Source organism: Leucoraja erinacea, chromosome 16 (genome assembly GCF_028641065.1).
Source record: "Leucoraja erinacea ecotype New England chromosome 16, Leri_hhj_1, whole genome shotgun sequence".
Lineage (NCBI taxonomy): Eukaryota > Metazoa > Chordata > Chondrichthyes > Rajiformes > Rajidae > Leucoraja > Leucoraja erinaceus.
In genome coordinates this window covers 14,293,589-14,314,584 of record NC_073392.1, presented here as the reverse complement: position 1 = coordinate 14,314,584, position 20,996 = coordinate 14,293,589, and the positions used below count along the sequence as shown (strand labels likewise).

At 40.4% G+C, this 20,996-nt stretch overlaps 1 protein-coding gene across 8 annotated transcripts in view; it reads left to right on the top strand.

Annotated features, from left to right (window-relative positions):
* Positions 1–20,996, top strand: part of chl1b (cell adhesion molecule L1-like b) — a 610,347-nt gene that overhangs the window by 144,949 nt on the left and 444,402 nt on the right. Inside the window, exon 1 of one of the 8 annotated variants that reach the window (XM_055647707.1) lies at positions 10,519–10,954. The exons of the other annotated variants lie outside the window; for them this stretch is intronic. The gene's annotated coding sequence lies outside the window, so the exon portion shown is untranslated. Of the gene's footprint in view, positions 1–10,518; positions 10,955–20,996 lie in introns of those variants that run through there. 8 annotated transcript variants of the gene reach the window in all.

Here is a 20,996-nt window from a genome sequence, read left to right as displayed (position 1 = left end):
ATGTTCCTACCCTGGGAGGGGGGACAGCCTTCTTCCACACCATCTCCCCACTCGGTTGCTCCACTCCCTCACCAGGTACCCCCAAGGCCAATGATCAGTGATCGCTCAGCCTCCCCCTTTCAAAAACGCTCCAGTCCAATTTAAAGCATATATATTGCATTCAAGTGTAAGTTAAAAGACTCGCTACAGTATGTACCATATTGCCCAATTTCAAGCTGAAAAATGCAAAAGTTCCATACCAATGGGAGAGGGACACCCTCCTCCCACCCTCGGGCTTGGTCTCTCACAATTTCTCACTCCCAACTCTCACCCAATGTTGGCAGCCCTGTATATTTATCATAAATAGTTTATCTTTTCTTAATCTGCACCAATGATTCTATTCCGGTTTAGTTTGCAGATTAATTGAAGAAAATTTATCCAATATTTGAAGAAACCAATCCATATATTTTCAAAGCTGAAAATCGGGCCCTTACTCCTCGCATCCTGCAGTGTCAAAGCATTCACACCAAATCTTAGAATTCACTTCATTGCTTGGCCATTGTAATACACGGTAGGTTACTGGCTGTGTTAGGCAAAGTAAATATGTAATAGAGGAAGCATAGCACAATGGCACAGCTGCAGATATTCAGCACAAACGACCCAGACTCAATCCTGATTTCTGGTGCCCTCTTAGTGGAGTTAGTACATTGTCCCTCGAAGAGTATGGTGCTCTGGTTTTCTTCCATTAGTTTAGTTTAGTTAAATTAGATGAGTTTAGTTTATTGTCACGTATACCGAGATTCAGTGAAAAGCATTTTTGGCGTGTGCGTTGCAGTCAGTGGAAAGATTACACATGGTTACAGATAGAGATACAGGATAAAGGGAATAACGTTTAGTGCAAGGTAAAAGCTGATTAAAGCTAGTCCCAGGGTATTCAATGGGGAGGATGGTAGCTCAGGGCTGCCCTCCAGTTGGTGCTAGGGTGGTTCAGTTGCCTGATAACAGCTGTGAAGAATCTGTCCCTGAATCTGGAGGTGTGCGTTTTCACACTTCTGTATCTCTTGCCTGATGGGAAAGGAGGGAATGTCTGGGGCAAAACTTGTCCTTGATTTTGCTGCTGGCCTTGCCGGGGACCCAAGGGCAGGCAAACTGGTAGGTTATGTAGATAAGTGGTACCTTCTAAAAGAGGGGCAGGCGGAGCTGATGGGACTATGGGTGAATATAATTTGTTTCGGACTAGTGTTCATGATGTTTGATGGTTAGTGGGCTGAAGGGGATGTTATATACTTTATTAACTCAATTTAAGGTGAGTATCCAATTATTGTCATTGTAATCATTATTAAAATCAGCAGTAAATTTGATTTCACAGTATTGATGTAGTTTGTATACATCAAAAAGTGTCAAGTAATTAGATAGTGTGTATGTGGTTTAATCATTGAAAATGTTACTCGTACTTATTTACAATGACACAGACTGTTTAACCCATTGCATTTGTGCAGTTCTTAAGGAAGTAATCCCATTTGTCCCATTCTCCTCATCTCCAAAACTATCCCTAGTCCATACATACCCATCAACTAACCTGCCGATTCTTACTGCCATTAACCTGCACGATAGAACATTTTGCTATAGCCAATTATCCAATCTATGTATCTTTGTGAAATGGGAGGTAAATGGAGCACCTCATTACAAAGAGACCAAGCAAACCACACAGACAGCACCAGAGGATAGTTGCAATCTGGAATGCACTGACTGAGAAACAGATGGAGGCAGATGGTCTAACAACATTTAGTAAATACCTGGATCAGTTTTCGAATTGTAAAAGCATGGAATATTATGGACCAGATGATAGTAAATGGTATTTGTATCGATGGGCACTTGAAGATTAGAGCACAATGGGCATGTTTATGTGCTGTAAAACATGATGATCCTGTAAATAAAAAATAATAATTGCAGATGCTGAAACTCTGAAATAAAAACAGAAACTGCTGGATACATTCCCTGGCTCTCTCTGCAACTTAAAACTAATTACTTTCCTTCTTTCCCAGTTCTGTAGAAGGGTATTTGACCTGAAATGTTGACTCTTTCTCATTCAACAGGTTCTCCCTGACCTGCTGAGTGCTTCCAGTACTTTCTATTTTTATTTCACAGAATACTAAAATCCTATTTCAATATTCTTTGGAATAAAAGCTGATTTATCTGCTTATTTTTTTTAAACACTTTTTAGAGATACGGTGTGGAAACAGATCTTTTGGCCCACTGAGTCCGCGCCGACCAGTGTTCACCCTGTACACCAACACTATCCTCCTACGCACTAGGAACAATTTTACCATTTTTATCATGGCCAATTAACCTACAAGCTACGTCTTGGGAGTGTGGGAGCAAAGCGGAGCACCCGGAGAAATCCCACACAGAGAGAATGTCCAAACTCTGTTCAGACAGCACCCATAGTCAGGATCGAACCTTTATATCTGGCGCTGTCAGGCAATAAATCCACCGCTGCACCACTGTGCCGCCCTAATATACATCTTCATGCAAAAGATAAAATCGCCTTCTATTTGCTCTCTCTGTTGATATCCAATTTTATATTGATATTTTTTCTTTGCCTTCTTTTCAAGCTGGTACAGTATGCATTGTTTTTACTTCTGCTGATTATTTTCTACTGATAGAATCTGATAGAATCTGCTTTTCATTCTACTGCAGCTGATCATTCTCATCTTCACGCATCTGTCACCATTGGGCTACCGTTTCATATGCCACTTTTTTGACTAATTAATCTGGCTTCTGCCCATGACCATGCCACTTAAATTAGCTAATTGGTAGTCCAAAGACTGTTAACTTCATTTATTTTCAGTGCAAACCTAATTAGCTCATGGCCATTATTACTGAGATGTTCTTGCTTCCAATAATTTACATGTGCTGCTTCATTATTCAGAACAAGATCAGACAAAGCTGCCTTTGCCATTGTACATGCAATATATTGATTGAGGAACTTGAAGCTTCCATACTCTGTCTTCATCACCACAGTTATGTATAAAGTGCTAATCCTTGCATGATAATTTTTTCCCTTCTGGTTATTATTCATATCTACTCTTTGAATTAACACTGCACAATGCTTTGTTCTCTCCCATATACTCTACAATGCTCTTAAAAATTTACAGCCTGGATTTTCTTTTCTCTCACAAAGACAATAGCAATTTGTTTTGTGCTGTTGGAATCATTAAAAAAAATATCCTCTGTGCTTCACATGAGTGATGTAAAACAAAAGTTGGCATCAAGTCACTTGAGGGATATTTGGGACGGGAATCATGAAGGTTTGTGGATTATTATATAGAGAGAGCCTGAGACCCAAATAGCATAAGCAAAAATCAGCAATGGTGGCATATGGAAAAGTAACCCTGGAGTCATATTTGACCCCCAGATGAGATGCAGTTAACAAATCTGTGCTATCACTAGAATGGCTTCTCTTTAGTGTTTTTAAAACTGCCCATCTCTATCTTTACGTTGCATGAATCGTTTTCAATACTTTTGTGTCTGTGAGGCCTCAAAATGATGTACTGGTCACTCTCCTTTTTACCTTCCACTACGTTTTTACATTCCACAAGTACCATTCCCCTCTTACTTGTGTGTTCATTTACATTGTGTGCATTAATAATACCATAGTTTCAAATGTTTCAATCTTCATTCAAATCCTTTCACGATCCCATCCATTGAATTGTAGTGGTAAACCTGTAAAGCTGTGAGCTGCTTATAAGACTGCATGGAAAAATAAGGACATTAACTTCAGGGGTAAAATAAGGCAACAGAATGATGTAGACTTCGGGCATGTTTAATTAAAAAAATTATTATTCCATTAACTTCCCACTAGTTGTACATTTGGTTTTAAGCCCTAAAGTGCTCTGATGTCCAATTGTCTCATCTTGTATTCTTTGTGATCAAATGATAGATTTTCACATGAAATAGAAAACGTGAGATTCAACACAATATTCTTCTTAACAATCTATGAATACGGAATAAACTGACAAACATCGATAAAAGATCAATTTTAAACCTTGCTTTCATATTAAGGGGGAATAAAACATGATTAATCAAGAAGGTTGCTTTGATATTTTTAGAAAGCTTTCCCCTGTGGGTATCAATGCAACAAAATAACTTACATTTGTAGAGCATGCTGAGTACAATAATGCTGTAATACTTAGGAAAAAGGGCTCGGTATACTCAGAATGTTTGGATGATAATCAAAATAAGAGCAGAAGGAAAGGCTTTTAATGAGGGAGGTGCATGTAATTACTCGTAGGTGTAGACGGGTTTAGATATATTATTATAACCATATAACCATATAACGTGCATTATCACGTGCATTATCCAAGGAACAGTGAAAGGGCTTTGATTTTAGTTTAGAGATACAGCACTGAATCAGGCCTTTCGGCCCACCTAGTCCGTGCCGACCAGCAATCGGCATTATCCTACACACTAGCATTATCCTAACTGGAGCACACGGCCACGGTGGCAGAGTTGCTGCCTTTACAGCGCTTGTAGCGCCGGATACCCAGGTTCGACCCGACTACGGGTGCTGTCTTTACGGAGTTTGTACTTTTTTCCCTGTGATGTGCATGGATTTTCTCCGAGATCTTTGGTTTCCTCCCACACACGAAAGATGTCCAGGTTTGCAGGTTTATTGGCTGGGCGTAACTGTAAAAATCTTCCCTAATGTGTATTGGATAGTGTTAATGTGTGGGGTTTGCTGGTCGGCGCAGACTCAGTGGGCCGAAGGGCCTGTTTCCATGCTGTATCTGTATCTCTAAACTAAAAACCCACGCAGGTCATGGGGAGAACGTACAGACTGCATACAGACAGCACTGGTGGTCAAGGTCGAACCCGGGTGTCTGGCGCTTTGAGGCAGCAACGCTACCACTGCACCACCATGCTGCCCCAGCAGATTTGTAAGTTATCCAATCAGTTCAGACAATACTGCACATAAATACACTCAAGTCAAACTCAAATACAATTGAAAAGCAAAGGGGAAGATATGGAGTGCAGAATATTGTGCTCAGCATTGTGGTGCTTCAGTTTCAGAGACCAGGTACCCACAGTACCATAAGAGCAATTTATTATTCAAATATTCATGAATGGCTAGAAGCTCATTCCCAGTTGGTGGATACTACATTTGCCTTTGAAATAAATGCAGCCGAATTTCTGAAGCAAAGTACACTAATTCATAGAACATTTAACACAACCACCTGAGGATAGATTATTAGGTAGTAAAACTGCCCGCTCAATGAGCACTTAGTATAAACCTGAGGAATCAACCAACAATATTAGTTAATAAAAGACTGCTACGTATACTGCTTTCGTTCTAATTGTCTCTTGCTTTCCTCTTGCTTTCTTGGTGCACTGTATTCAGTCATGTTGTTTGGTCCTTTCCTGCTTTGGCATTTTTTTCTTCTAGTGGAGGCTCATGGAGCAATATTTTTGAAGTTGTAAAGATCCCACTTGCCATTCTTTGGCTCACCTTCCCAACTGATCTAGGTTTACTTTACTTTAGTTTAGAGATACAGCATGGAAACAGCAAGCCTGCACCGACCAGCAATCCCCACACATGAACACTATCCTACACACACTAGGGACAATGTACATTTATACCAAGCCAATTAACCTACTAACCTGTACGTCTTTGAAGTGTGGGAAGAAACTGAAGGTCTCCTAGAAAATCCATGCAGGTCACAGGAAAAACGTACAAACTCCATACAGACAGCACCCGCAGTCAGGATTGAACCCGGCGCCCTGGCGCTGTAAGGCAGCAACTCTATTGCTGCGCCACTGTGCCACCCATAAACATTATAGATCCTGCTATAAACTATGATATCCTTCCTTATTGTCCATTATACCACCAATTTTGGTGTCATTTACAAATTTGCCAACAATATTAACTGCATTGTCATCCAAATTGTTAATATGGATAACAAACAAGAGTGGACCAACACCAACCATTATGGGTCTCCACTGGCCAGAGGTAGCTAATCAGAGAGAAATGGCCCTTCACTACTTATAGAAACATAGAAACATAGAAAAATAGGTACTTATAAGTTACTCCAACATTTTGTGTCTACCATCACAACTAATCTTTGATTCATGCTTCCAAACCAATTCTGAATTATGATGGTGAGCTTGCCTTGGATTCCATGGTCTCTATCCTTCCAGATCAGCCAACCATGCGGGACCTGGCTGAAGAACTTGCTACATCCACACAGACAATGTCCACTGGCCTGCCCTCATCAATCTTCTTAGTGACCTCTTCAGATGCATTTCCCAGGACAATGCCAAGCTGACTATCAGTAGTTGGTCAACGTCTATCCAAATGCTGGTAAATCCTATCCCTAAGAATCCCCTCCAACATCTTTCCCACCACTGAGGTCTGGCTCACCAGCCAGTAGTTCTCAGGTTGCCTTTGCTGCTCTTCTTAAAAAAACACATAAGTCACTCTCCAGGTTTGGGAACTTCATTTGTGATGAAAGACGATTGAAAAAATCTCGACAAGGGCCTCCGTAAATTCCTCCCTAACTTCTCACAAGGTCTGATGATTCACTTGCTCAGGCCCTGGGGCCTGTAGTTCTCAATTCATTGTGTGCCCCTGGTGCTGTTTTGTGGTGTGTTGATTTAATCACTTAATCTTAGAATGATACAGCACAGAAACAGGCCCTTTGGCCCACAACATCTGTGCCGAACAAGATGGCAAGACAAACTCTTATCCTCTGCACCTAGTCCATATCCCTTCATTCGCTGAATATCCATTTGCCCATCCAAAAGCCTCTATCATATTTGCCTCCACCACCACCCCTGGCAGCACATTCCAGGCACTCACCATCTTATGTGTAAAACACGTGCCTATCTAACTCCTTTTAAATTTTGCACCTCTCACCTTAAAGCTACATGCTCTAGTATTTGATATTTCACATGAGAAAATGTTTAAGAGATCCCTCTCATGATTTTACATACTTCTATCAAGTTTGCCATCAACCTCCGACGTTCCAGAGAAAACAATCCAAGTTTGTTCAACCTCTCCTTGTTGTTAATATCCTCTAATCGACGCATCATTCTGGGTAAACCTCCCCTGCACTCTTTCCAAAGCCTCCCTGTCCTCCCTGTTTTGGGGTCACCAGAACTGCATGTAATTCTCCATATGCGGCCGAACCAGTCCTATAAAGCTGAATTATGACTTCCTGACACAATGCCTTAACCAATGAAGAAAGCACGCCATATGTCTTTTTTTACCACTCCATCTACTTTCAGGGAGTTATGGTGGATCCCAAGATCACTGTACATTAATGCTTCTAAGGGTCATGTCATTAATTGTATATTTCTCCCTTGCATTCGTCCTCCCAAACATCTCACACTTGCTCAGATTAAACTCTTATCTGCCATTTTTTCACCCATATCAGCAAGCGATCTATATCGAACTAAACTCTGACAGCCTTCCTTACAATCCATGCCAGCAGCAATCTTGATGTCATCTGCAAACTTACTAACAAACCCATCTACATTTATATCCAAGTTATAAGTATCCTAAACAACAGAGGTGCCAGCAGAGATCCCTGTGAACATCACAGGTCACAGACCACTTGCCTGAATATTGTCTTCCCACACAAAGCTCTGACTTCTCACAGTAAGCCAGTCATGAATCCATACATCAGCATACCACAGGTGATTTTAACTTCATGATTTTGAAATAGCAGTGCTCTTCCCAATACTCTCAAACACCAATAACTCTTGCAACACAATCCCAGTGCTGCAGGCTGCACCACTGTCTATGATTTCAAGACTTCTACTGTTTGAAAAATGTAAATGCCTCCTCACAATGCCATTAGAAAATAAATTAGCCCACAAGTGCACACATAAGACAAGATTATAAAACAACCATTTTAATGACTTGATCCCAATGAATGTGCGTGCATACACTGCATGGTTGTATGGAGGTCCATTATCACCAGTGCTTTTGATTCCAGCTTTCATCTAAATTTTCAAAAGGGCTCCAGTCTAAGTCAGAAGTTAATCAAGCTCCTTTGAATGCAGTTTGGAAGTCTTATGTATATTATGAATTCTTTGAAGATTATTTGGCTGGCACATAAAGTCAGCTAGTTTCACTTTTCACCATTTCTGTGGCTGGCTCCACAATTGTGCTAATAACCAATCGGATTAACTTGAAAAGCGGTCTTTTTACTGATGATGTAGGTGGTGTATAGGCACTGACTTTTTTTCAACATCAAAAAGATCATTTCATCATAATAGTTTTTGCACTTGCTTAAAGGAAAAAAATGGTCACAAATCATTTTCAGCCATGAAATAGCATAAATACTGTTAATTGCCATGATGCGTTTCAAATGATCACCATTTTAAAGGGTAATGTCTATTCCTAACTGGCTTGGAGAAAGAAGGTGCTGGAGAGCCATCTCCTCAACTCCTGCAATTTGCCTGGTCTGAGAGTTTAGGTGGTGATGAAGAGTTGGCTTTTGTGTTGCCAGGTCACAAGTTCACAAGCCATAGGAGTAGAATTAGGCCATTTGGCCCATCGTGTCTACTCCACCATTCAATCATTGATAATCTCTGCCTTCTCCCCATAACCCTTGACACCCGTTCTAATCAAGAATTTGTCTAGCTCTGCCTTAAAAATATCCACTCACTTGGCCTCCACAACCCTGTGTGGCGATGAGTTCCACAGATTAACTACCCTCTGACGAAAGAAGTTCCTCATCACCTCCTTTCTAAAAGAGCGCCCTTTAATTCTGAGGCTACGACCTCTGGTCCTCGACTCTCCCACCAATGGAAACATCCTTTCCACATCCACTCTATGCCTTTCATTATTCTGTAAGTTTCAATGAAGGTCCCCCCTAATACTTCTAAACTCCAGCGAATAGCGGCCCAGTGCTCCTACTGCTTATCATGTGCCCATCATAAGTCAGGATCATTTTGTGCCTTAGGGGGCAATCTGGAGCTGGTAGTGATGTCCCGAAACCCTCGCCTCCCTCTGGGGATAAGGGTTGGGGGTTTCACAAAGCCACGTACAGTATATGAATATCGGCAGTGATTTTTTGCAGCGGGAACAGATTGCGATTGTGATGCCACAGAGGTGGAAGCAGTGGGTGTTTGAGGTGGTTGCTCTGTCCTGGATTGTATTGAATATAGTTGGCAATGTACTCACGTGGGAAAGTGGAGAATGGTTCATCGCCTTTGTGAGCTGCACATTGCAGAGGGTGGAATGTCTTTGAGGAATCAGGAGGTGTGTCAATTCTCACAGTCTGCACAGCTCTGGACCTGCTAACATCAATTTACGTGGCTGGTTTAGTTGAGATTCTGCTTAATAGTGATTTCAATTATGCTAATGTTGGTGGTTAGATTTTCTTGGTACTTATGCAGCAGAAATGTTTTATAAAAACAACTTGTATTTGCCCTTAATGTTGGAAAATACTCTCACTGTTTCCAAGAACCGGGAGGGGAGGGAAACGTTTGAAAATCTTTTAATCTTTTGTGCTTTGGTTCATGATACCACTTTGATTTTTTTAGAAATGAAAAGCCACAAATCCATGCACGCCTGTCTTATTTACACAAACTCCCCTCATGACTTAAGTTGCCTTAGCTTTTGAAAAATAATTAACAAAAGAAATACTTCACAAAAGAAGGCACAATAAATGTTAGGATTAATTTTGATACGAATTACTGTACAAGAGGAACAGGACCTTGTTTATCACTCGATTTCTTTTTGTGAGCTTACAATCTTTATATTGAGGTAAAGAATAAATCAAAGTGGCTGCACGATATTTATACCAATGAACAAATATTTACAAGTAGGGATTTAAATAAATCAAACGGATTCCATTGCGATACAGCTTTGTCCAATGCAGTGAACATTGTGAGTTAATACAAACACTGATGAATACAGTGTGCAAATGCTCCTGATGAATAAGGATATTCTACTCCCTAATGTGGGTTCACAAAGCCTTGACAGCAACCGTCCCGCCTCTTCCAAGGAAAACCTGCTCTCATTATTTCCACAGCAATATGGCTGCTCTTTCCACTCCTGTATCCAAACCACTTGAGGTTTGTGTTTTCTTCAAACTATCAAACAGAATATTGAAGCTATTCCACGTTTGCTCACTGAGTGCACCCAACCCCCCCACCGTTCTCCTACCATCCTTTATTTCTCCCACTCCTGTGCAGCTAATATAACTAGTGGCAAGACTGAGTGAAGGAATGGATCTCTGTTTTAACAGCATTTATATAGAACATTACACCATGGGGATGTTTCTGAAAGGGCAGCGTGTAGAGGGGAAAGAGTAGAGGCTGAGGACATGTATTGGGGAGGTTGAAGACAAAGGAAAGTAACATTGTGAGATTGGATGGCCATGATAAGGTATGTAAGAGTGTAACCATGAATGAGCAATGACAGGTACTGTAGGGAGGTCAGTAAAGACCCAGAGAAAAGTGTACACAGTGGTCCCAGTTACAGTGGGTGTGAATTAAGAGTTCTGGCAGAGGTACAGAGAAATTGTTTTTTTTTCAATATTCTTTTGAACGCTCTATTGGCCACTCCTTTGTCAAATAAAAAATGCATTGAATTTTGATGCATTGAATTTTGTCACCGCAAGAGAAGCTTTTGGCTGGTAGCTCAAAGGTTAATCATCCACGCTGCACCCATCCACAACATTGCCCAATTGCAGATTCTTAGTCTGTATTGCCAACACCCATTTTCTAACATAATTCATTCATTCATGTGGAAATAATTATTTCTAACGCAGAAGGATGAATCACAGTTGCAAAGTGCATTGCAAGCTTCAGATAGATTTTCCATTTGTGGGGATTTAAATTGCAACATATCAAGAGGAAAAGAATTCCAGGAGGGAAAGCGTCTTGCCCTGATTATTTTCCAGTCTTTTTATCTTGTACGTTGTGAGAGGAGAAAATCGATTCTACTCTTCTGTTGAAGGTATATGTTTTCTTCAATATACATTGAACTGCTTAAGTATATGAGTTGCCGCCTCATCTATTCAAAATGAGTTGTTTTGAGTGAAACAAGTGTAATATTCATGGGTATTAGAGATGGCTTTCATTATAAAGTTTGCAGTGATAATTAGGGACTCCTTGTGGAACCTTAACAGGCCAGCTGCACGTTGCTCCATTTCTTATCTCAAATTTTCATTAATCTTTCAGTCTGGCACCATCTACAATGTTATTAATATATGTTGGCATTATAATTTTCCCTCTTAAAAATCATTTTTTACCATCCTAACCTGTTTTCTTTGAGGGAAAACTGATCAAGGTTAACCCATACTGGTGTGACTAAGAATTGAAACTCGCGGAAAAGATGATCAACAAACCACCAAACGGTCGTTTTATGATGGCAGATATTTATTTCCTATCTATTATCGGCCGAGGGAATTTTATTCCAGTGAGATTGCATGTGTTGTCTGTTGAAGTGTAAATGTTCTGCAGATTTTAGCAATAGTTTGACTTTGAAAAATATTAGATTAAAAAACTATTTACATATTTCACAAATTAATTTAAATATATTTGATTTATTAAAGCAATTTAACTGCATGGGAGGGAAATCTATCTTATTTAATGTTCTTAAAAAATCTTATTTTGCAACGTGTCTCTAAATTGTTATGAATATTTGATTTTGTTTTAAAGGGGTAAATGTTTCATAAAAGATGCCAGAGATTTCATGAATTAGCAAATGAGAGAAAGAGATGGCAGAATACAGTTGCGGGAAGGGCCAATATTCTTTACAATTGTGTAGTTGCTGTGAACACCTCTGATGTTTCACTGGGACTGAATGGAAATTTATGCTTTGGGATGTTCTGCAGCTGGATGCATTGTATGCTTGGCAACATAGGCAAATGCATACTGTGTCTCCCACTTGCGGTAAGGCTCTCTTTATCTGTCCCCCTTCATTCCCACGAAAGCATTTCCATTACAGTGCTGTAACTTCCATAGAAACATAGAAATGTAGAAAATAGATGCAGGAGGAAATCATTCAGCCCTTCGAGCCAGCACCACCATTCATTGTGATCATGGCTGATCATACCTTATCAAAAACTCGTGCCTGCCTTCTCCCCATATCCCTTGACTCCACTAGCCCCAAGAGCTCTATCTAACTCTCTCTTAAATCCATCCAGTGACTTGGCCTCCACCGCCCTCTGTGGCAGGGAATTCCATAAATTCAAAACTCTCTGGGTGAAAAAGTTTTTTCTCACCTCAGTCTTAAATGGCCTCCCCTTCATTCTAAGACTGTGGCCCCTGGTTCTGGACTCACCAGAATCAGGGGCCACTGTTAAAACTGCTTCCACAACAGCTTGATGTGAATGAGATTAAATTCAAGTTTATTTTCCTCCTGTTCAGCTGACATAGCACATGGTTTTTATACAGTAGAAGTTTGCAAGAACAAGAAATCTTTGTGATAACATAGATTAAACTTTTTTTTAGTGACTCATTTTTGTTGTTGCACCTAAATGTGTTAAAATGCAAGTCTACAAAACTTTCCCCAAGCTATAATTAACATTATAGCTAAAGGCTATGTAGTGATTTCTTCATGCATTTCTTTGAAACCCAGCCGGAGACGAGTATACTGTAATTTAGTTAAAGGTCATGAATTAAAATTGCCTTTATTAACATTTCTCAAAACACTTGGTGACTGATGCCAGGGGAGCTGGTTCATGTTTGTTACTACAAAGGTTTAAAAAGATTTTGACTAATCTTACTCACACATGCATTCCACTCACTGTAAGAACACAAAAGCTCGGATGACAAACTGTCCACAAGATGGAAGGAAGCATTCGATCCAGTTTTAACCAGCACTCAAAAAATGTACTCCTCCATTTATACTGCCTAAATACCACCTGAGTATTGAGGTTGAATGCTACCTGTGTTTTCTGATTTTTATTTTATATTTCCAGTATCCACAGCTCATAGCTTTTATATTTTATGTTCAAAGCACAGGCTGCATGATCTAGTCACCCTCTCTCAGTTGCAACCTCTGCTGACTGTTTTTCACAAGTATTAGGTTGTAAAAGCTGAAGCAGTTTAATACACCTATCAAGTGGCAGATTAAAAACAATGAGGTGGATTAGGTCATAATGTTAAAAGGTAAACTTTGCAGAGGGACATGCTGTGATTTCACAGAGTTGCCAAACCAGTAAATCATGTGCATGCTCTCTTGCAGCTGATGTCCAGGGCATGCAATTTACCTGAGAGTTGAGAAACTGGCCAGCAAGCTTGTGCATCCTCATTTAACGCCCCTTTGCAATCTACATCCAGAACCTGAACCTGCCCTGTAATGTGGGATCTGCAAGAGTTATAGAAGCATGTTTTTCAAACACAACATCAGAAAATCATATGTTTGATTTTCCTTGTTTACTTCTATTTGATGCATGTTGATTTTTGTATCTTCTAGCTTGGTTATTCTTGATTGCTAATGATTTTGTTGAAATTAGCAAACTAATTGCATTATTGTTCAATGAAGACAGGTGCAACAATTTTTTGATGAGCTGGCCGTACAGAGCTTGGGACTTTTTACACTAAAATAAAATATCTGCACCTAAAGTGTATGGCGGACAGCAGGAAGGGGGGCGCCCTTGTGTATGGCTGCATATGTATTCATACATATTCATGTATATGTTAATGAGTCGGTGTTCAATATAAGCAGGGAATGTTGGGTAATAAATAGCTCTCTCATGATCCAGGCAACCAGTGTGTAAGTTGTTATTCATTCTGCCGTCCGGAATATAACAACGACCATACAGGCGATACACTGATGACCATGTGGTGACCGCCTAGTTGCCTGTAGTCGCCTAAACAATAGCCTGAGTGGGACAGGCCCATTAGTTACAATAGCAGAAAGATTTCAAGGTATTGGGTTCCTCCAAATTATTCAGCAAACAATTAACGTTCCTCTTTAGCAACCTTAATGGAAGCAGTCCATTAATTAAAATAACCAATGCTTTCCATTACTTCATTAGGAATAGAACAGTCCCCTTTGATTATATGTACTGCCCATGTTGTTATTAATACGACTGCTCACTATTTATCATTCAATTCATAATTTTCATGTGATCTCATTTAAAAAAAAGATGAGTGTACTTTGTTATTCCAAAGCCGCAATTGTTTTATGAAGTGACATTCCATGGTGTACAGATTGTTTGAAAAAGCAGAAGAAAAATGATCCATAAGTGCACTCCAGAGGTAAATTTTCATGAAAGAAATATGGTAAGGAAATGGATTTAAAACATTTGTAAATGAGATTAAATCAAACATGCCTCCTAATTAAAACAGCTGGTGTGACACTGCTATCATTAGGATGATTGAAGATCATAACATTTCTTCTCATTAACTAAGCATAAGCAAACAGTCCACAAGAAATACATAATTTTAATCCTCGGGTAATTTGCTGGGTCTGTATTTAAAATAGTTAAAACATGTAATGGTTTAATGCAGATGGGGCTCTCATTTAAATATTTATGGGTTACATGTCTCGGATTTTGTTTTGAAGCTATTTCCTTCCTCAAGTACTGATCCTTTTTTGTATTTTACCACACACTGTATAAGTTCCCCACCTCGCCTCACGCTCACTAGCACTGCACTGCTAGTGCTTTCCTTTCTGACTATGAACCCGAGTCTTCCTTTACAACTATATCAATCTCTTCCTCTTTTTTTTTGGTGGCTGGGACACCCTTACTGCATGACAACTAGGTAGACAGTCAATCTGACTGACTTTTGGGCTGAAAGTCATCTTGGGTAGGTGTAGTGATTGGGGAAGAAAGCTTAGGATTTAAACACAGAATCTTTTCAGTTCCAGATGTCAAGAAATGCAATTTTCTGGGTTTCTTTATCGTAGCTTCATTCCCCGTGCAAGTAAATAGAAGCAGATGAATTATATCCTGGAACACTGATATCGTATCTGATTTTAACTCTAATATTATGCTGAAGGAAAATTGCTGTGAAAACATTCTGGGCACAATTGCAAGATCTAATATTTATTTAGGTAAAATTAATTATTATGATCTGAATATAGTGCGTCACAGAGTTGAAGGATACAAAGATGTGCCTGCTGATCCACTGAAGGTTTAAATCATCATCTGTCTTTTTCAATACTTGGGAGATATTTTCTGAACTTAACTGATACTGCTCAGGTAAAATTATTGACAGTGGGGCAACTGTTTATGCAGGATAGACACAAAATGCTGGAGTAACTCAGCGGTTCAGGCAGCATCTCTGGAGAGACAGAATAGGTGATGTTTTGGGTCGAGACTCTTCTTCAGACTAGAGTCGGAGGAAATGGAACCAAGAGATATCGATGGTATAGACAGCAATGTTGTTGCAACTAGGGAACCGCAGGAGATGTAATTAAAGCTCAATGTGGGTTTAAACTAAATAGTGGGGGGGAAGGGGTTGGCAAATTGGGATTATAAGGATGGATTTAAAGGGGAAGTGAGTACAGGAAAGTTGCAAAAGGCTCCCAAATTAATGGGAAGGAAAGTTCGAGAAGGGATAAGAGAGTAAGATCAGGGCCAATTGCGAGCGGTGTGAGAGGGGAGGTGAATACCAAAGTTAAAGTGTTGTATATGAATGCGCAAAGTATAAGAAATAAAGTGGATGAGCTTGAGGCTCAGTTATAGATTGGCAAGTTTGATGTCATGGGAATTACAGAGACATGACTGCAAGAGGACCGGGGCTGGGAATTAAATATTCAGAGGTACACTTCTATCGAAAAGACAGCCAGGTGGGCAGAGGGGGTGGGGTAGCTCTGTTGGTAAGGAATGTAATTCAGGCCCTTGCGAGGGGTGACATAGAATCAGGAGATGTAGAGTCAGTATGGGTAGAACTGAGGAATTGTAAGGGTAAAAAGACCCTAATAGAAGTTATCTACTGGGCCCTAAACAGTAGCCTCGAAATTGGGTGCAAGTTGAATCAGGGGTTAAAATTGGCATGTGGCAAAGGTAATGCTACGGTGGTTATGGGAGATTTCAACTTGCAGGTAGACTGGAAAAATCAGGTTGGTACTGGACCTCAAGAAAGAGAGTTTGTGGAGTGCCTCCGAGATGGATTCTTAGAGCAGCTTGTACTGGAGCCTACCAGGGAGAAGGCAATTCTGGATTTAGTGTTGTATAATGAACCAAATTTGATAAGGGAACTCCAGGTAAAGGAGCCAGTAGGCGGTAGTGACCATATTATGATAAGTTTTAATCTACAATTTGAGAGGAAGGGAAAATCGGAAGTGTCATTATTACAGTCAAGCAAAGGGGGCTTTGGAGGCATGAGGGAGGATCTGGCCAAAGTTGGCTGGAAAGAGATCCCAGTAGGGATGACAGAGGAACAACAGGTGCTGTTGCCTTTTATTTCTGGGAATAATGCAGAAGGTGCAGGATCAATTCATTCCAAAGAGGAAGAAAGATTCTAAGGTGAGTAAGAGGCGATCGTGGTTGACAAGAAAAGTCAAGGACAGTATAAAAATCAAAGAGAATTATAACATAGCAAAGATGAGCAGGAAGCCAGAGGATTGGGAAACTTTTAAAGATAACTAAAAAGACAATACGGGGAGAAAAGATGAGGTACGAAGGTAAGCTAGCCAAGATTATAAAGGAGGATAGTAAAAGCTTCAGGAGTTTTGTCCACAACTGGAGGAAGTTCTTTCTGAGCCAGAAATATTAATCGTACAAGATTTCAATCTATAAATGGACATTCCTGGGTGATTAGCAATGGCAATATGGCAAGTCAATAATCCTATGATATGAGGGTAACCAGACAGAGCGGAAGAAACAAAAGCCCATTCATTCTGACCAGCCTCATTAACTGAAAGCTGTTGATATCAACGTCAGCTCCTGGAAACAAAATATCAGCTGCAGCCCGAAACATTTATGAATAGTTGTCTGCGAGATCCTCTCACACAACTCCGATAGAACTCTGGAAGCACGACGAGTACTGAAGGCTGATAAATCCCCTGGGCCTGATGGTCTGCATCCCAGAGTACACAAGGAGGTGGCTCTAGAAATCGTGGACGCTTTGGTGATCATTTTCCAAAGTTCTATAGATTCAGGATCAGTTCCTGTGGAATAGAGGGTGGCTAATGTATCCCACTTTTTAAGAAAGGAGGGAGAGAGGAAACAGGGAATTATAGATCAGGTAGCCTGACATCAGTAGTGGGGAAGATGCTGGAGTCAATTATAAAAGATGAAATAGTGGCACATTTGGATAGCAGTAGGATTTGTCTGAGTCAGCATGGATTTACGAAGGGGAAATCATGCTTGACTAATCTTCTGGAATTTTTTGGGATGTAACTAGGAATAAGGACAAGGGAGAGTCAGTGGATGTAGTGTACCTGGACTTTCAGAAAACCTTTGATAAGGTTCTACATAGGAGATTATTGAGTGGGCAGATACATGGCAGATGCAGTTTAATGTGGATAAATATGAGGTTATCCACTGGTGGCAAGAACAGGTAGGCAGATTATTATCTGAATCGTGTCAAGTTGGGAAAAGGGGATGTACAACGAGATCTGGGTGTCCTTAAATATCAGTCATTGAAAGTAAGCGTGCAGGTACAGCAGGCAGTGAAGATAGCTAATGGCATGTGACCTTCAGAACAAGAGGAGTTGAGTATAGGAACGAAGAGGTACTTCTGCAGTTGTACAAGGCCCTGGTGAGACCACCACCTGGAGTATTGTGTGCAGTTTTGCTCTCCAAATTTGAGGAAGGATATTCTCGCTATTGAGAGAGCGCAACGTAGGTTCACGAGGTTAATTCCCGGGATGGGTGGACTGTCATATATTGAAAGAATGGAGTGACTGGGCATGTATACACTGGAATTTAAAAGGATGAGAGGGAATCTTATAGAAACATGTCAGATTATTAAGGAATTGGGCACTAGAGACAAACATGTTCCTGATGTTGGGGGAGTGCAGAACCAGGGGCCGCAGTTTAAGAATAAGGGATAGGCCATTTAGAACCGAGATGATGAAAAATAATTCACCCAGAGAGTTATGAATCTGTGGAATTCTCTGCTCAGGAGGCCAATTCACTGGAAGCTTTCAAGATAGAGTTAGATAGAGCTCTTAAAGATAGTGCAGTCAAGGGATATGGGAGAAGGCAGGAACGGGGTACTGATTGAACGGGGTACGGATGTTCAGCCATGATCGCATTGAATGGCTCGATGGGCTGAATGGCCTACTCCTGCACCTAATGTCTAATGTCAATCAAAGAAGTGGAGGGAGAGAGAGAGCGAAGGGGTCGAAGGGAAGCTGCACAGTTGTATGTGATCTTTCAAAATCCCATTTGTTCTCAAAAGATCCCAGCCGATTGGAAAATGACAACTGTGTACTTCTATTCAAAATCAGATGTGTGCAGTTGTGTGTGTTCGATAACTTTCAATTCAACTTGTAATTCCTCTGCAAGTAATTAAGTCAAAGCTTTCAAAATCTACACAACCTTCGGGCATGAGCTGATAAACATCAACATTAATGCCACAACATGACAGACAATGAACATATCGAACAAGGCAAAACATGTAACCTTGATAATCCAAGACTTGCCATCACTGAATCTCCCATCATTAACATCGTTGGATGAGCGAAGGCTGATAAAACTGTCCAGAAACTTAGTTGGACTAGCCATGTAAATACAGTAGCTGTCAGAGCAGATCAGGGTCAGATAAACTGCAGCGTGACTCAGTTCTTGATGCCCCAAATCTTCCCACCTTCAGGAAGGTGCAGTACAGATGGATTCCTCTCCACTTACCTGGATGAGTACATCCCGAGCAACGCTTCAGATGTTTGACCACTTCCAGGGTCAAACAACCAGCTTGACAGGCACCCCATCTATCTCCCTAAACATTAATTTCCTCCATTATTGGTGCTGTGGGTACCATCAACAAAATGCTTCTTTTTAATTGCCTCAGCTACTCTGAAGTTACCTTTCAAATTCATGATCTCTTCCACCAACTCCATCTGTACTATAGTTGGCTCCCTCCAACACATGGGAACACCACTATTTACTTATTCTCCGTTGTACAACTTCCTGATCTGAAATATATTACTATTACTGAATTATATCACTTTTATGTCATTATTACTTATTCGGCCTTGGGTACAAATCCTGTAAGTCCTTGTCTTCAGCTTTGTGGCTTTGGGTCATACAGAAGCAGGCCCTTCAGCCCAACTCGCCTTTGACAACCAAGATGCACCGTCTAATCTAATCCCATTTGCCTGTGTTTCACGCATATCCTTAACAATCTTTTCTATTCTCTTGTACCTGTCCCAAGTGTCTTTTAATTGCTGTTATAGTACTTGTGTCAACAAACTCCTCTGGCAGCTCATTCCATACCAGGAAGGCTGTAGCAGTACGGAAAAGTGGGATCAGCACCACCTACTCAAGAACAATTAGGGATGGGCAAAAAGTTTTGGTTGTGCCAGCAATGCCCACATCCCAAAAATAATAATAGATAAAGAAATACTGCTTTTGTGCATCTGTCATCATGTTGATTAACCATTCAATGATGTGAGGCATTTGAGCAAAACCCATTAGCAAAGAAAATTAGGTTTATCATTTTTTAGATCAACTTAAAGTGATCCATATCTGGGCAATTTTGAAATTCATGAATAAATTCAAAAGGGTCAAGTTCAAACCACTTTGGATTCCCATTTCCAATTTATGCTTCTTCAGCTGCTGCCTATATTATCATAACTACTTTTAAGGAATTAATTTTCATGGTATTTTGGCTGGAGCAAACCTGTCTTATGACGTTAGGCTTTCTGGCCACAATATAATGGAAACATGCTTGACAATTGTGAAGGGGAAAGCATTTAATTTAAGTAGCAGTATTATTATGTTTTTTAGTCACATATCATGATGTGAACTTGGTAGTTTTACTACATGCTTTAAAAAGTATTTTAGTGAAAACAATTATTCATGAAGTCAATGTTGCTTCAAGTTTGCAATGCTGAAAATGATCATAGGTAAAATAATAATCTCATTAATGTTTCTTCATACTTATGTCTCTGGAAATAGGTGACAAATATGAACAATGTAGATTTTTGAGATTTTGTGCAAAGGGACAGGCATGTTCTTTTCTCAGTGACCATTTTGGCCGCCTTTATGTCTTTTGTTTTGCCTTCCTTCTGACTAGGATTTGCTGTGTTTACTTTGGAGCTGTGTAAACCTCCTCTCCAGCACTCTCTCCAACATTGTGAACTGTAGTAACCTGGCGTGTTACACTTTCCCTCAAAATTCTTGGTACCTCATGGTCCATTTCAGTACAGCTTGGCTTACACCTTGTCAGAAAGTAGATGGCTTTGTTTCATTGGAAAATTCCAATTATTACCTGCCGGGTAATGCAACTGGGCCCTCTTTGTCAAGAATCACCCGACAACCATAACATGATTTCCACGCCAGTTCTGAATTGTAAATGGATGTTCCTCGTGAGGTGATCTTGCTGGTGAACCTACTCATGTTGTTCCAGAAATGTCTATTGCAGGGCGTTCCCATGACAACAGGGTGCACTTGGTACTGCTTGCCTAATCTTAGACCACTGCCACCGCCTATCATTACCCCTTCTGCCCCTCTCTTGGTTGCTCCTGTCACCATTCATTATTTCCCCCAAAATGTCAGCAATTCACAATAGTCAGAACAGAAACCACCAAAGTGGAATGGAAACCGGTCAAGCTTATTCTTGAAAGACTGCCTATGACGAGGAAAGGAATTTGTTGACATTGTAGATACAAGGAACTGTAGATGCTGTTTTGTGGGAAAAGTCACACAAGTGCTGGAGTAACTCAATGGGTCAGGCATCCTTGGAAGGTATGGGTAGGTGACTTTTCAGGTGGGGACTCTTCTTCAGACTCAGTCTGACATGATCCATTCCTTCCTGACCTGAAACATCACCTATCATGTCTTCCAGAGATGCTACCTGCCCTGCTAAGTTACTCCAGCATTCAGTGTCTTTTATTTAGACAATAGACAATAGGCAGTAGGTGCGGGAGT